Source organism: Caretta caretta, chromosome 2, assembly GCF_965140235.1.
Source record: "Caretta caretta isolate rCarCar2 chromosome 2, rCarCar1.hap1, whole genome shotgun sequence".
NCBI classification, from domain to species: Eukaryota; Metazoa; Chordata; order Testudines; family Cheloniidae; genus Caretta; species Caretta caretta.
The window spans coordinates 32,803,188-32,818,019 of record NC_134207.1 but is presented as its reverse complement, the minus strand read 5'-3'; positions in this window follow the sequence as shown (position 1 = coordinate 32,818,019).

The following is a 14,832-nucleotide window of genomic DNA, read 5'->3' as shown; positions in this document are numbered from 1 at the left end:
AATGTAGTAACATTTGAAATTAAGACTGCATGAAAGTGCACAAGGGAACTTTTAGTGTGCACCAACAGGGTTCACATGTGCCAGACAATGCACACAGTAGTGTGCCCTACAGCTTACACCGCTATAATGCGGAATAACATGCCATGTAGACAAGCCCATAGTCTCCCTGTACTTCATTTCATCTTAGTATGAGAGCTAGTAGCAAACTGAATCACAAGATTCATAGCTTGCTACTATGAACATAATCAAATGAATATCACTAAATACTGTCTGATCATCAGCCGTTTTATCTTCAAGACTAAATACCAAGTAGTAATAATTCCCTTGTGACAAAAATTCATTGAAACATTGCAAAGGTAGGGCCAGACACTAGACCCCTAGTTTATGTCACTCCAGAAATACAAAGTAGATGGAAAGCTGTTCTGACCCGTTCTCTGGGGACCCCCCCTGAAACAAGACCCAAAGGGATTGGTTTGGTTCAGGGATCTCAAATCCAAACCCTCCATCAGCAAAAGTTCCAGAAGTTTGGATTTGAGATACCTATTTGAGCCTACCTGGCAGCTATTAACATTCTAGTTTGAAGTGCTGCAGCCCTAGGTAGGCATTTGCTTTTACGTAATAAAGGATATGCATGTGATCGCAGAATCTAAACCCTTAACCTTAGTAGAAACAGGTTTCTTTGTAATTAAATATATAACTTGATTTAAAAAAAAAATATAAAAGCAAGTATGGCACAGTTAATTCCCAACATCTGAAATATTTTTCAATATATGGGCACTGCTATTAATCTAATTTACATAAAATAAGGTAGGCTTTGACCTATATATGTGTCTCTGCAGTTTCTACTGAATATGTTTAATCCAATATATTTAGTAGATAAAGCACAACATAAGCCAGAGAATAAGGCTATTCTTTCCATAAGGAAGTGAAAAGCCAGGACTGTATGTCATTGTAAGTAACTACAGCAGCTTTTTCCTCATAAAGGAAAAATACTTACTTTTTCTTTGATGTTCAATACATTTTTTTCATTGAAATGACTGATTATCCAGTGGCAGAAAAAAGTGCAGCTTATAAGATGATACAATAAAAATATGAAACAGAGGACTGTCAAGCTAACGTTGCATTGTTTGAGTACGAAGGCTCAAAACTAATAATAGCGGGAGCACACATTATTTTCTTCCATCTCCACTTTCCTATGGCTGCAGAGAAGATTCTGGTTCAGCATCTTTGATTCCTAAAGATCTGAATGCATTTTTCCGATACTGCTATTTCAGACATGGGCCCAAATTTTAAAAAGGCTCAAATACTTTTTGCTTTAAAAACTGGAAGTGTTCTATGTCCTGTTCAGGGAGAAATGGCTGGCAGGATATTTGTATATCTGCACTAAGGCCATTATACAATCTCAATCATATACTGCATTCTTGAAATAATAATGAAAATTCCAACAGTCAAATAAACTGAAGCTATGCAAATAAAGTTACTGACCTTCAATTTGATTTTAAACAAAAAGGTGCACTGGGAATCGTTGCTTTTCCACATTACAACTAAAGGAATCTAAGCCATGTTAATGCATAGATAATAAAGATATTTTCTTTGGATTACTAAGGGCCGCATGGGCAAATAAGCAAATCAGACTATGTAGCCACTATCCAACAAGCAATAATATTACTGTACTTGGTACTGGCATGTCAAAAAAAAAATACCTTCAAAATAAAGCTAGGGATATTTGGTATACATTGGTTTAGCTTCACTGACTTCAATGGAGTTTTACTGATTTACCCAACCAAAAGATCTTGCCCTAGATATACAATATTGATGTATGTTACCTGATAACACACAGTATCAGAGAGGACTCCTATGCTGCTGCTAGTAGGAGTGAGTGTATATCTAAATTAATAAAAATGTATATCTGCACAAGCAATATTTTACTCTAAATCATTGACTGGTGGGGTACAGGTTCTTGGCTATTGGCTAGATATGAACAAATGCTGAAACTTCAAAATCAAAACTCAGCTGAAACTACCAAGTTTATCATGCTTCTAATACAAGTGACTAAACTTCACTTTAAGTTAGGCTTCGGTTTGCAAACCGTAGTGAAACTTCCATCTTTGCTGAATTTTGAGTTGTAGCAAAACCCAAACTACAATTTTCTTTCTGTTCTGGTTCTGTTATGAAGATTTAACACAGTTCTAACAATTACTCCATTTTGATTCAATAAAAGTACAACTGAATTCTCAGAGACTGGTAGATTTTAAGGTCAGTAGGGAACATTGTAATCATCTAGTCTAACCTCCGGCACAATATAAACTAAAGAACCTCACCCAATAATTTCTGTATCAAGCCCATAACTTCAGTTTGAGCAACAGCATATCTTTTAGGAAGACGTGCATCTTGACACAAAGATTTTAAGTAATGGAGAATGGACCACCATGTCCCTAAACACATTCTTCCAATGCTTAATTAATTACCATCACTGTTAAAAATGTGCACTTTATTTCTTGTCTGAACTTGTCTAGCTTCATCTTCCAACCCCTGGATCTCATTATGCCTTTTTCTACTAGATTAAAGAGCTGCCTACTATTAGAAATCTCTCCCATATGTAGACAATGACCATGTTACCTCTTAGCTGCCTCTTCGATTAAATAAATCATAGAAGGGTAGGACTGGAAGGGATCTCAATAAATGGTCACCTAGTCCAGTTCTCTGCACTCAAGGCAGGACTAAGTAATAACCAGACCAAATGGAGCTTTTTTAGTCCCTCAGGTCTTGAGAAGATGTCTAAATAGAGGACTTCAGTCTCCAGCATGTCAAGTTTCACAAACAAAATCATAAGAATTAAAAAAATTAAACCTCCAGTCCCCTCGAATAAATATTAATTTATGTGCCTGGTAATGTCACTTTTCCTAGAAAAATGTCGTCATAAGAGCAGTTTGGCTCAGACCCAAAGTGCCAGCTGATGATGATCACAACAAACATTACCAGACTAGACTTATCCATCAGACTCAGCTTAACTGTGACAAGAGATGCAATCTCAAATTTAACCAACATAAGGATTATTTTATTTAATCAGCGAAAACTCTTAACATGGCCCCCCAGACAATATGAGAATGCTTCTCAGCCACTCTCTCTCTCTCACTAGCACCAACTCCCTGGTGTCAGTTCGTCATAGTGGAGGTCTGATTTAGGCAAAACACTGATTACTCTTTGCCACTTGGATACCAATTGAGAATTCATTAGGGGGCAAGCAGTTCTCTCTACTCTGCCCTGCTTGAATAAATGAGGAACACTCAGTGCCACCTTCTCTCCTCCAAGAAAGGAAAAACCTAACTTTGCAGAAAAACATATACATAATGAGATGCGATACATAAAACTCTTGCCTCGAAAGAGCGGATAGGAAAGGAATTTCAAACAAAAACTGCTGTGGAAATTCTTGTGATATTTACAAGATTAAACTCGATAAGTTTATGGTGGAGATGGTATGACGGGATAACGTGATTTTGGCAATTAATTGATCTTTAAATATTCATGGTAAATAGGCCCAATGGCCTGTGATGGGATGTTAGATGGGGTGGGATCTGAGTTGCTACAGAGAATTCTTTCCTGGGTATCTGGCTGGTGAATCTTGCCCATATGCTCAGGGTTCAGCTGATTGCCATATTTGGGGTCGGGAAGGAATTTTCCTCCAGGGCAGATTGGAAGAGGCCCTGAAGGTTTTTCACCTTCCTCTGTAGCATGGGGCCCGGGTCACTTGTTGGAGGATTCTCTGCTCCTTGAAGTCTTTAATCCATGATTTGAGGACTTCAGTAGCGCAGACATAGGTGAGAGGTTTATCGCAAGAGTGGGTGAGATTCTGTGGCCTGCATTGTGCAGGAGGTCAGACTAGATGATCATAATGGTCCCTTCTGACCTTAATATCTATGAATCTATAAGCAAGTTAATTTAGTTACAAGTTTAAAAATCATACATTTAACACAACTAAGTGAATGTGTGATCCCACCATAATGCTGTAATCCTTGTCCTTCCTTACGCTATCCACTCTCCCCCAACAGCCCATGTGGTTGTATTATGGTAATGCCTCGAGGCCCAACCAAAATAGCAGTCCTATAGTGCTAGGTGCAGTTCAAACACATAGTAAGAGAAACATCCTGTCCCAAAGAGCTTAATATCTAAATAGGCTTATTATCCTCATTTCACAGACAGGGGATTGAGGCAGAGAGAAATCATGTGACTTGCTCAAGGTCACAGCGGGATTCTATGCCAGAGCAAAGACCTGAACCCAGTTTGTCTGAGTATCAGTTCAATGCCTGAACCATAAGACCACTGGAATGGTCCAGAGGTGTTTTGGAAGAGAATAGTGTTTGGGAAAAAATGTACTGAAGGTTTGCAAGAAGCTGAGAAATCAGGGAGCTATCATTTCAGTAAAGCAGTAGACATTGCAAGAACACACAAAATGGCAGAAGCCCAGCTACTATCTTTGTCTAAAGAGGAGTTAATGTGTGGAATAGCAGAATCAGCACATGCTTTCAAGAAATCACAAAAACAAAAAATGTCTGATGCATAGAAAATGGGCAGTTACAGATGAGAGCCTGTGTTATATAGGAGGTCAAATTAGAGGAGCACATTGGTCCCTTCTGGCCTTATAATCTGTGAATCTATGGACTATTCTATCTATCAGATTGTTGCATTAGTTAAAACTTCAATGCCTCTTATAATATTTTGCTGCATGAGTCAATGAGTGGATTTTTCCATTGGCCACTTGAGCAAAATGAATAGCCAGAAAAAGGACAGATATGAGACAAATGTCAAGAAAATAAATCATTATCAAAACTATGCAAATGCAAAGAATACATGGGGAGGTGGAGCAGCCAAAATGCAGCACAGATGATGTGTTAGGAGATATAGTCACCCATGTAAGAGTAAGATTAGCAATGGTTTCATCTTCAGTGACACAACCAGACCAAGAGTTCAGAGAAATACTATTCTTCTAGTCAAAGTACGGCTCCTTTTAGATGCTGCATGTGGCACAAGTAAAGTCTGTTCACTGTCCAAATCTCTCTGATTGGAATGTCTTGGTTGTAGGTCTGCTATTTACAGGAAATACCCAGGCTAACAAAACCCATTCCATGGAGTCAAAAACATTTCCTTCTTGTTATATCAGAGAGAGATGTAATCTGGTGGTCCAAGCAGAGACGTGGGAGTCATGAGAGCTCTGGCAATGATTCATTCTGGAGCCTTGGACAAGTCACTTAATTTCTCTGATCCTGTTCACCAATCTACAAAATGAGAATAATAATTCTTGCCTACCCTCAAGGGGCCTGATTGAGTCCACCCCTACTCCTGTGTTTGGTCCTTGTTATATCCCACTGAAGTCAATGAGGTGACATCCATCATTTTAAAGGATCTAGTCCCAGGTTTGCTGTGAAGATTAATTAATGTTTGGAAAGAAGATTGAAGGTGAAAAATGCTATATAAACACTAAATAATTTACTTTTATCCCTCAGCATTACAGTGTGTTTTAGTCTTCACAACATACAAGTTCTTTAAGCATAAAAGAGGGAAAGCTACTGTCTAAAATTTACCCTCATGAGTCACCAATAAGTCCTACCCATGAACCGATTCCGTAGGCTTGGGTAGTCAGGAGTTTTGTTAAACCCTCTGCAGAATTCCTGCACTTTAGCTGCTCAAATGTACTCGGTATTTTCTGACTTTCCTTAAAATTCTCTCTGCCTAAGAGTGCTGCCTTCTGGAGGTCACTGATCATGAAGTCTTGCATGCCTAAACTGTTCTTGAGCTGCTCGTTCATACGCTTAGTGATCACTCCAAGTGCTCCAATTATCACTGGGATCTTCTTTGTTTTAGATTTTCATAATCATTCCACTTTGTGGCAGAGTTCTTCATACTTCACCATCTTTATGTATTATTATTATTTATTATGTTACTACAGAGTCCCCTAATGCCATCTTACAATTCCTTAAACACTGAATGCATTTACACTATGAAGAAATAAAACACACTTAGCAAGTCAATCAATATTCACTTCATGCAAATTCAATTCACAAATGCTTTACCATACCTTACAAACACCATTATTTACACATTAATGATCATCAAAATTCTGTGTATAAAGAGATGAACTAATAAAAGTATATTAAAGATGCACTGGTAACTGAAAACTTTCAAATAAAACCCTCTAAATAATGAAAACATAAAAGAGCAACAATGGAACAATCCACTCCTATTGTCTCATGCACCAATTTTTTTTTAAAAAGAGATATTGAAGTTTTAGATAATGCAACAATCTTGAGTCATAGAACATTTCATAGAGCCATAGATACTAAGGCCAGAAGGTACCACTGAGACACCTAGCCTGACCTCCTGCATAACACTGGCCATAGAATTTCCTTGAATTAATTCCTGTTTGAATTAGAGCATAGAAAAACATCTTGATTTTAAAATTGCCTGTGATTCCTGACTTCTTGATAACTGAAGGGAGATGAGAGTTTATTTATATTACAACTTTCACTGTGGCGTTTATATACTACTGTAATCATGAAATCCTGTAGGCTAGGTGTTTGTTTTGAGATATCCATAATACAGAATTGTCTGCTGCAAATCATAGAAAAGTATCTGCGATTTTTGTTATGACAAAGTGGTTTGTGCTATGAGTAACTGTACAAAGATTATTTATTGAGGGAACAGAAACAATAACACATAACTTGACACTGCTGACTGTTCCCTCACCATTTTAAACTCATGCCTCCTTTGTGCCCCTTGCATGATTGTCTTTTGTGTTTGTCACAAACTCAGTACTGTGAGATCCTGATCTAATGCCCATTGAAGTCCAGGAGTATTTCAAGGGGCTTCGGATCAAGCCCCTATAGACACTGTGTCTGGCAGAGGATCACTTGGTTCATGCCTTGGATCAGAGCCCTGCTGAGAGACTGTCTGGGAGAGGACCCCTTGGTTCATGTTCTTTTGACCAAAATTTCCATGTGGAGAGCAGCTTCAGAACCTCTCCATTCTAGGAGTTACTTTCCCCTCTTCAGGCAAGATAGCCCATGAGAAATTACCATGCCCACCCTCTCTGTCCAATGTCTCATATGGATTTACTAAACACAAGATTTATTAAGAAAAATAAGAAAAAATCAGATAAAACAAAAGAATCTCTTTATATATCACAGCTTTTTTGAAAACGTGTTCAAAGTTCTCCTTATCTGTATCTACAGTGAACTAAATACCTTCAATGTCCCACCCAGCTGGCTTGTCCTCAGCCTTACACAGACCTCTCTCTCCTCTGTGATACAGAACCTGTTTTTCAAGACTCTGGCCACTACAATTCATTTCACCTTGAGGGGGTTTAAATTTTGTTTCACAAAACATAGTCATCCAGTTGTTCTCATGTATTCTCATACGAGACAGCCTCCAAAAGACAGCTTTTGTTGTTAAGAGTAACAAGAAGGGTTTCTTCAGGTATGTTAGCAATAAGAAGAAGGTCAAGGAAAGTGTGGGCCCCGGAGGCAACCTAGTGACAGAGGATGTGGAAAAAGCTAATGTACTCAATGCTTTTTTTTGCCTCTGTCTTCACGAACAAGGTCAGCTCCCAGACTACTGCACTGGGCAGCACAGTATGGGGAGGAAGTGACCAGCCCTCTGTGGAGAAAGAAGTGGTTCAGGACTATTTAGAAAAGCACAAGTCCATGGGGCCGGATGCACTGCATCTGAGGGTGCTAAAGGAGTTGGTGGATGTGATTGCAGAGCCATTGGCCATTATCTCTGAAAACTCATGGTGACTGGGGAAGGTCCCGGATGATTGGAAAAAGGCTAATGTAGTGGCCATTTTTAAAAAAGGGAAGAAGGAGGATCCTGGGAACTACAGGCCAGTCAGCCTCACCTCAGTCCCTGGAAAAATCATGGAGCAGGTCCTCAAGGAATCAATTTTGAAGCACTTAGAGGAGAGGAAAGTGATTAGGAACAATCAGCATGGATTCACCAAGGGCAAGTCATGCCTGACTAATCTAATTGCCTTCTATGATGAGATAAAGCTTTTGGTACAGTCTCCCACAGTATTCTTGCCAGCAAGCTAAAGAAATATGGGCTGGATGAATGGACTATAAGGTGGATAGAAAGCTGGCTAGATCGTCAGGCTGAACTGCAGCAATCAATGGCTCCATGTCCAGTTGGCAGCCAGTATCAAGTGGAGTGCCCAAGGGTTGGTCCTGGGGCCGGTTTTGTTCAATATCTTCATTAATGATCTGGAGGATGATGTGGATTGCACCCTCAGCAAGTTTGCAGATGACACTAAACTGGGAGATGTGGTAGATACGCTGGAGGGTAGGGATAGGATACAGAGAGACCTAGACAAATTAGAGGATTGGACCAAAAGAAATCTGATGGGGTTCAACAAGGACCAGTGCAGAGTCCTGCACTTAGGACGGAAGAATCCCATGCACTGCTACACACTAGGGACCGAGTGGTTAGGCAGCAGTTCTGCAGAAAAGGACCTAGGGGTTACAGTGGACAAGAAGCTGGATATGAGTCAACAGTGTGCCCTTGTTGCCAAGAAGGCTAACGGTATTTTGGGCTGTATAAGTAGGAGGATTGCCAGCAGATTGAGGGACGTGATCGTTCCCCTCTATTCGACATTGGTGAGGCCTCATCTGGAGTACTGTGTCCAGTTTTGGGCCCCACACTACAAGAAGGATGTGGAAAAATTGGAAAGAATCCAGCAGAGGGCAACAAAAATGGTTAGGGGGCTGGAGCACATGACTTATGAGGAGAGGCTGAGGGAACTGGGATTATTTAGTCTGCGGAAGAGAAGAATGAGGGGGGATTTGATAGCTGCTTTCAACAACCTGAAAGGGGGTTCCAAAGAGGATGGAGCTAGACTGTTCTCAGTGGTAGCAGATGACATAACAAGGAGTAATGGTCTCAAGTTGCAGTGGGGGAGATTTAGGTTGGATATTAGGAAAAACTTTTTCACTAGGAGGGTGGTGAAACCCTGGAATGGGTTACCTAGGGAGGTGGTGGAATCTCCTTCCTTAGAGGTTTTCAAGGTCAGGCTTGACAAAGTCCTGGCTGGATGATTTAGTTGGGGATTGGCCCTGCTTTGAGCAGGGGGTTGGACTAGATGATCTCTTGAGGTCCCTTCTAACCCTGATATTCTATGATTCCATGATTTTCCTCAGATCCATTCAGGAGAATATGCAGTTCCTCAATGGTGTGTTCATGAACTATAACAGCCATCTGATCCTCTTGGAGCACTTAGACATTTTTCTTAACTGACCATCAGAAATATCTAATATTTTGTCTCTTTTGTTGTTTCGTTCATAATTTCTGATGCCTGGTCAAGTTTTAATCATTCTAATTCAATTGTGTAACTACAGCAGTGATACTGACTGAGGCTTGGGAGCTGCAAGTGACTCTTTAATGCGTCTCCTGTGGCTCTTTGCAGCACACGATATTAAAACACTGTGTGATTTAATTATTAACCAATCTAAGTTATTAACCAACCAGGATGCTTTTACTGTGTTATTAACCAGTTGTAGAATACTTGGTCAGTCATTTTGCTGTGAGAATAAATGGTAAATGAAACCATGAATTCACACTATTGTGGCTCTTTGGGGTAAGGTTGATCACTAATTTGGCTCCTGAGCCACTGAGGTCTGAGTACTACTGAACTACAGTGTCTTCTCTCGCATAACTTTTAAAAAGTTATTTTGTTTCACTTTAGAAAAATGTATGGGAGTATCTGAGATGTGAGCTTCAGCAATACCCTTTGTGAATGCTAAGAGAAAACCACATATTACATGCAGACTCTCAGCAATTTCTTCAGTCTCGTTTCTTACTAACTTCTCTCCAGTCCCACTACAGAAAGGCTCTTGTAATTCTTTGCATCTGTGTATTTAACAATATACTTTCTGTTCAGCTTTTTTTCCTTTGGCTTCTTTAAGTTCTTCTAGTAAAGTTTTCACTGTTAGTTTCCATTCAACCTTTTCCTTCTCTGTTATTTTAGATTTCCAATAAGAAGGTTTCTTTCTTTTTCCTTCAGTCTTCGTGAGTCATTGAATGAAGCCACATTGTTATTTCTCCAGTCTTTATTTCTCTCTCTCCCTCTCATGTACACACACCCCTTTTGTACACACACTATTTTGTTGAGCACTTGCCACAGATAGAGTGATTACAGAATTTAATTTCCACCTGAGGCTCCTGTGACAGGAATACTGAACCACCTGTGATGGGAATGTCAGTATGAAAATTGGCCGCAAACCATCGCTTTGAATGAAATCAGTATACTATATCTTCAGCTGCAGCTATGATATACCTGCACAGCTGAAGATCTGGGAGGTGAAAGATGTTGTAAGCCCCTTGTGTGCTCCCCAATCCTTGAGCCAGCTTTGGATTTCAAGCAAGCTGTAAGGAGACCTTAGCTACACCTTTTCCTCTAGAAACACCCTGATGCTAGGGTTCAGAATGAGGGAGTAGCTTCTTCTGCTCTATTGAAGAAGCAAGTTAAGCCAGCTTTTTAGCTTCTTTGTGCCTTTTGAATGGCACAAAGCAGCTGGAGTGGACCCAAGAACTGTGCCCCTTATTTTTTGGTGGAGTGATCTATCCCAAGACTCTCTGGCATACTTATATGTGCTACAAAAATGCTTCCTGACAAGCAGGTGGATGTGAGACTTCATATCCAAGTGGTTTTGTTTGTGTAAGGAAGTCAATACCCAGCCAGGTAACTGCATTTCTTTGTTGCTTCTTCTATATCCTCCTTTCTGTCATACCTTTCTAGTCTGGCATTTCCTTTCTTAATTGCTTCTCTTTTCTTCTTCTCACCACTCTTTAAAAAATTCAGCTTTGCAGCCTTGCCTTTCCCAGTGATGGCACTGTGCATTCTTCTCTCCTCCACAACCATTTTTATCACGGTATTCTTTCCTCTCACCCACTTCCTTCTGGTGTTTTTTGTTTTTGCTTTGGGGTGGGTTTTTTCTGCTGACCTTCTTCCTGCTACACAGACTAAAATACACTTTTACATCACTTTTACTTTTGTCTGTAATTTTTTCTCAGCCTGTTTTTTTTTTATGATATGCTTTCCTTTTGTTTTAATGCTGTTTTTGTTTGTTGCCAGTTTTTTGTCTCATTTCCCCTCTTCTTTGAAATGTATCCTTTAAATGTTGTTTCCATTTCTCCGTGCTGTAATCTATTTTTTAGTATCAGTATAACTGCTTTGAATTCTGGTTCTCAATCAATTTGTCAGTAGACAAGAAAAAATATGGAATTGATTTGTTGAAATGAAGGAAACATTACACAAAACAAAATCATGAAGATGCAGCTGTATGCACCTCAAAACTACAGTCCAATTGCATCAGGTATTATTGACTTTGAGAGGAATTATCAAAATAAGGAACAGAAGCAGATAGCCAACAACTTAAAAAGCTCTGACTCTGAGTATATGATCTATTTACCTTAAACTTGCATTTGTGGCTGCCCCATCTGAGTTGTCACAGAATAAATGATACCACAAAGTAAGGTAGTGGGGCAGGAACCTACAGGAGCATTGTTCCTGCTTTATTGAGCACTTTTGACCTCACGCACACTGTATGTGTGGGGTTGCTTCACATGGAGGACACCATTTTATGCAGAAAAACAATGGGTCGAGGGGTCATGCCAGAGAGGCAGGGTTCTGGTAGGGAACCAACAGCGGGTGAGGTATCTGCACTGAAAAAAATCAGGGCTACAAATTATAGTCCACACCGGATACATGTGCTTTGTATGCATCACTACTGAGGCCAAGATTCTTAACATGACTCATTATCTCCAAATTAAAGCCTTCAACAAACTTCTTCAGATGGAAAACCTCTACCCAACAGAAAGACTTCTGTCTTCCAAGGACAAGACTGATGTCTGTAAGACAAGACCTGATCCTTCTAATGTAAAAATAATAAAACCAAACAAAAAACTTTCAGGCCTTCTTTATACATCATAACAAAATAAAGAAAATGTTCACATTAAATTATCCCTGGTACATGAAATGTTTGCAGAAATATTTTCACACAGCAGGTTTTCCAAGTTTGTTCTTCTACATCTACTGCTCTTCCAAGCCACATCTTTGTATTAGTGCATACTGGGAAAATCTGGTCAACTGTCCCATGATGCCATAGCAAAGGACAGAGTTCAAAAGGGACTTGTGTTCCTAAGTCACTCTGGCGCTTTTGGCCATCTATCCAGGTTGCCCAGATGGTATGTACACAGAGTGATGCCAGTAATATTTTAACCCATGTCTGCTCAGATGTCCTGCTGAAAAGAATGCTGGTAGAAAGTAGTAGCAGCCAGTGACACGAATGGAGTTAATGAATCCTGTCTGCACTGAACCATTTACAGTGAGACAAATGTGTGCCAGCCTAGGCCTCTGGCAGAAGCGAAACACTCTTAGCTCTCCACAGTGAGTAAGCTTTTGAACCATGTTGTGTGTGGACCCCACACACGCGTATAGCCAACCATGCCAATAGCTAGTTACAAACATCAAAAGCTGATGCGTGGGCAATGCCTCACTGACACGCCTTCAATTTATGTCCTTGGAAACAGCTGTGCTGTGCTGCACTATTGCCTTGAAGGAGATTGTGCAGGAGTAACTGACTGGAATGCTGCAAGCAGCTCCTTTTAAGGTGCATATACAGGAAAGGAATCCAGCTCTCTCGTGCTCTCTCTCTTAAGACTTTTATCACTAAAAGCAAACAGATATGACTGAAGCATAGGCAGAGATCAGCTCTTAGGAGTAAGAACTTGCTATTTTTCAGAGGAGAACAATAATTTAAAGGCCAGCTGGAGAAGTGATCAGAGTGATAGAAATGACATTAACTAGACTTTATAGTTGGTGGAGGAAATTATTATTTATAGTGACTCATTATTCAATTCCTGGGTGTGCTTGAAATAATGAGAAGGTATGTTGATGGGCATATTGTGCCCTGGTGAACTTGGACACATTTTAATTGAAACAAGTGAAAAAAAAACAACATTGCCCCTTAGCATTGCTGGCTAAGCAGCAACCAGCACAGTGAGTTTCAATTTTTAGGAAACATAATGCCCTCATAAAGGTTGATGGAGCAGAAATGTATTAATAAGAGTCAATACACATCAGGAGTCTGATTTTTCTGCCTGTTATAGATTTGATAGATTGTCTCTGTCTCCATACTCATTTGTTCATATAATCTAAATGTGTGTATGTGCTTGTATATTTGTGTATACTATAAAATGGACCAGTAGACAAACATGTATTAGGACCTCCACGGTGCCAGTTGGGTCATCTGATTTCAGGATTCCTCTTGGTACTGCTGTTGGGTTTGACTGCATTCATGCCCAATTGATTAAAGATGGGGTCCACACTATTAAAATAGTTTCTGACCTACTGCTCTAGATATCTGTCCCACCCCTGTCATGATCCAGTCCATCTACTCCTTCTGTCCTGTCCCCACCCAGAGATCCCCTATCACCTCTTAAACCTGCCTCCCTGCCCAATATTACTGGCAATGTGGAGATTACCAAAATCCTAACCACACTTCTCTTTCTCCCTTCTATGTCTGAATATATGGCCTCAATGGGAAGCAGAACTTACCTGAGAAGTGACTTTTGGAGGCAGGAGTGGGTAGGCTGCAGTGGTCAGCTGCCAGTGAAAAGTGGCCCTGGTGACACACTGAGCTCCTCAATTCCCACTGAAGTCAATGGAAGTTAAGGCTGTTCAGTACCTCACAGGATTAAGGTCTCAATCTGGTTATGTGAGATCTGTCCTGGGTTTGAGGATAAAATGTTGGGGGGTGATGGGAGAAGGGCTTAATCCTCCTCCCCACACCTCCAAGCATCTGATTAGCAGGGACCATGTGCTTCTTTTAGCTTTATAAAAAATAATTGGGTCTGCAAAACTAGACTGGAAATTGTATGGAACAGAATTTCTGATATTTCCAGGGTGACCCAGTTGATAAAAGACTGGTCTAGCAGACAGGGCACCTGAATTCAACTCCTGGTTCTGCTACTGACCATCTGCGAGACTATGGGCAATCAATGCACTGCTCTGTGCCTCAGTTTCCCCATTTGTTGCATGGGGATAATGGTACTTATCCTATTTTGTAAAGTGCTTTCAGTTCTATAGATAAAAAAGATACATACGTATTATCACTACAGGTAACAGATTGAAAAATAATGGACTAAGTTAACCAAACCTTCAAACCTCAAAAATGTTTAATTCAAATTTTCAACTAAGGTTTAAGTGTCTCTTATTTTGTCACCATTTTTGCCAGGCCTACTTTAAAATCTCATTTTTAAAAAAATCATTGTTCTGTGTGCCTGTGTTAATAATTACCTTTAAAAACCAAAATCTGTTTTGAAACCCAAGTGATCTGTTGTCATTCACGCAACTTGTTATTTTTTGGAATGCTTGCAATTTCAGACAAAACCTGCACATTTCCGTAAATGGAGAAAGAGAAAATGGATTTCAAAACAGCTTCAGACTTCTAATGTGCTACTAAAAACAGAAGTAAAATAAGGAGTTGAAAACATCTGATATCAAGGTGGCAGTGTCCCTTTAAGGGAGTACTGGTGAAGGATTTGCTACCCACTCTCTGTAAAACGTGGAGACTCCTAGCATGTTACAAAGCAAGGAGCACTGCACACATTTTCCAGGTGCGTTTTGTTTAGGGAATGCTATTACTAGAAGCACTGTTTTAGATTTTTCATTAGTGAATCCAAGAGAGATGGTTTGTGCTGATTGCCTTGTTTGTGCATGGTTTTACTCTCCCTAAAGGATTGTGTTACCAGAGAAGATTCTTCAAGGGAAAGAAGACTATGAGT